This window comes from Bidens hawaiensis, unplaced genomic scaffold (assembly GCF_021521415.1).
Source record: "Bidens hawaiensis isolate Kalapana, Puna unplaced genomic scaffold, B.hawaiensis_p1.1 tig00031029_1, whole genome shotgun sequence".
NCBI classification, from domain to species: domain Eukaryota; kingdom Viridiplantae; phylum Streptophyta; class Magnoliopsida; order Asterales; family Asteraceae; genus Bidens; species Bidens hawaiensis.
In genome coordinates, this window is record NW_027495194.1 from 166,439 (window position 1) to 169,890 (window position 3,452).

Below are 3,452 nucleotides of genomic sequence, written 5' to 3' on the forward strand. Positions count from 1 at the left end.
ATTTTAGTGATATGATTTAATATTCAATTAAGCAGACAATATTAGGAAAAAATCAGTGTCCCATCTGATTCAGGCATAATTTGATTTTTACCATGTCACCCCGACTTGACTTAAACCTTAGAACCGGTAGATCAAAACATTTTAAAATTTTTTAATAGCTTTTACAAGCAATAAACTTCACAACAAGATATACCCCCGTTATCAAGAAATACCCCAAATTTCCTTTACCATGAATGAGTATGCACGATTTCATCTGTATGGTTTGCGGACATTGTCTCCCCTGGGTCTGTTTCTTACTGGTATTAAGACCCGCGCAAGGGATGAATAATGTATGTCTAATAGCGTGTTTGATCAGGTCAGTAATGAATTGTACAAAGTACAAAAATGATCAAGTTTAATTACTTTATAGTGGGTTCGCTTATAAAGCAATTTAATATTCACATTTCTGAATACCCAGACTCAATGATGTCCAGAAATTTGAAGCATCAAATCAATACATGATTTAAAGGGATAAGACCGACCATACACCGTTGATGATACAATCATTAACTAGAATCTTAAAAGATTTCAAGATTTAGATTTTAGTGATCATGCTGAAAAATAAGGCTTGAGTATGACAGGCTATTACATTTCTGCCTTCATTACCAAGATTTTTGTTGATGAACTAACCCCCCTTTCAACTTGGATGGTTAAGTTTATATCACTTACTATTCCTTACTTTTTTTGTTTTAAAGCCTACCAATGCTCTAATACAGTTAATCACATAGACCTTTAAGCTTATTTCTTACTAGATTTGGAACTAGATGATCAATGTACTATCATCTCCCCTTTTTTCCCTAAAAACTCATTTTGATGAGAAATTTTCAAATGTTTTTGACATTTTATCATTTTTAAATGTTTTTGGCTTATTCAAATATTTAAGTGTTTTTGAATTTTCAAGAAATATCTCCCCCATAAAACCAAAAACCAATTTGAAAAACATATTTACATAAACAAATTTGACTCTGATGAATTGGTCACTCGAGATCGGAATCCATCACCTCAGGATCACTCTCTTTACCACCGCCCAGTTTCTTAATATTGTTTAGCTTTAACAAAGACCAAAATTTATTTTTCTCAACAGCTTTAGTAAAATATCATCCTTTTTCTTGTTGGTTTGAATTTTATTGAAAGAACATGATCCAGTTTCATTCTGGCATCAGGGGATGGTGAGTTTATAGGTGAAACAGGAAATGGATCAGGCATTTAAGTTGGTTGAGTATCAAGTGTTGGGATTTCAGTGACATTTTCATTGGTGCTTGGTAAAGGGTTTATGGTTTGAATTGTAGGTGTATGTGTATGTATGATTTGGAAAGTTGGAGTGTGTTGTTGGTTAAAGGTTTGGGAATGTGTTGTGTCTTTACTTTCTCATCATTACATTGTATCTTGTTCACATGTAATATCTCAATATCTTTCAACGAACAGTTTACCAGCCACATCAGATCATACACTCGAATAACATGGTATTTTTCTTTCCCGCGATCCAAGTAGATACTTGCTTCACCAGTCAACGCTAAATTCGACCAACAAAGGAAGTAAGGATGAAAATCATGTTCCATTGGGTACAATGGTATTGTGCGTAGCGAGTCTGGTCTTGTATACCTCAAAGTCCTTATCAATTCACCTTCGGGATTCTTGCGATTTCTTGATTTGAACACCTTAGGTAACTGAGTTGTCCATTTATTAAAACCAAGCTTTGCCTCATTGACCATAAACTCCCAAATCTCTTTTACCGAACCACTCTTTGGTTTATACAACAAATCATAATGCATACAAATATCATATGCATCAAAATCAAACCATGGCAAAATCTTCATTTCCATTAAACTATTGAAGTGAGTTTATAAGTGAAATAGGAAATGGATCAGGGATTTGAGTTGGTTGAGTGTTAAGAGTTGGGCTTTCAGTGACATTTTCACTGGTTCTTGGTAAAGGGTTTATGGTTTGAATTGTAGGTGTATGTGTATGTAAGATTTGGAAAGTTGGTGTGTGTTGTTGGTCAAAGGTTTGGGAATGTATTTTGTCTTTACTTTCTCATCTTTACATTGTATCTTCTTCACATGTAATATCTCAATATCTTTCAACGAACAGTTTACCAGCCACATCATATCATACACTCGAATAACATCGTATTTTTCTTTCCCGCGATCCAAGTAGATACTCGCTTCACCAGTCAACGCAAAATAAGACCAACAAAGGAAGTAAGGATGAAAATCATGTTCCATTGGGTACAACGGTATTGTGCGTAGCGAGTCTGGTCTTGTATACCTCAAAGTCCTTATCAATTCACCTTTGGGATTCTTACGATTTCTTTATTTGAACACCTTAGGTAACTGAGTTGTCCATTTATTAAAACCACGCTTTGCCTCATTGACCATAAACTCCCAAATCTCCTTTACCGGACCACTCTTTGGTTTATACAACAAATCATAATGCATACAAATATCATATGCATCAAACCATGGCAAAATCTTCATCTCCTTTAAACTATTGAAGTATTGTACTCCAAATAGTCTTCGTATCTCGATTTTTTTAATCTTACTCAAATAAGCAATACTCAGACACTTTCCAAATAGGATCAAATAAGACTTTCTTTGGAATCTCACAATCAAATTTGGTTTCTTCATCATCAACAGTTTGATCAACAACCGGTTCATCAACAAAAAGTTGTTGTTGAGCAATAATAGGATCTGGAATAGGAGCAGGAGAAGTAAAAACCTCAGTCTTAATCACACGTTTACGTTTTCTTTTCATCTTCTGAGAACCTCCAGCTTTGTCATTTTCAGCTTTTACAAACCACTTACCACCCAAAGGTGCATATCATTGTATTCTTTCATTCTCATTTTCTCTATCTGAATCACTTTCATCCTTCCTCCACGGATTATCTGATGGTGCAACATAATCAGGATTAAGCAAATGACTAAATAAATCACGAAACTTAGGAAATGACTAAATAATTCACGAAACTTAGGAATTTCATGTTCAGATTTGTTCCTATACGATTTAAGGGGCCTTTTCAATATCAGGAAATTGATGATCAATGATCAGCTGAACAAACCTCAGATACATCAGCCATTGGTTATCAAAATATAGCTTCATATACTCACATATAACTTTAGAAAAATTATACTTCAAGTTCAAGCATAAGGCTGTCATCATACACATTTAGTAGTCCAATATCTCTTCATAGCCACCTTTTCTGTGCCCAAAACAATGTAATATCACATGCACCAAGAGTTTATAAGGACTTGACAACCCAGTCTTCAAGAAACCTCTATCCAAATTGTTCTTGTAACCCATTCTCAGCAAACAACCCTTCACCATCCTTTCATCCAACGAAGTAGGATCGGTAGATTCATCACCTAATTCCAAAACATCCCTTAAGACTTGCTCATAAATGATAATCTCCTTCT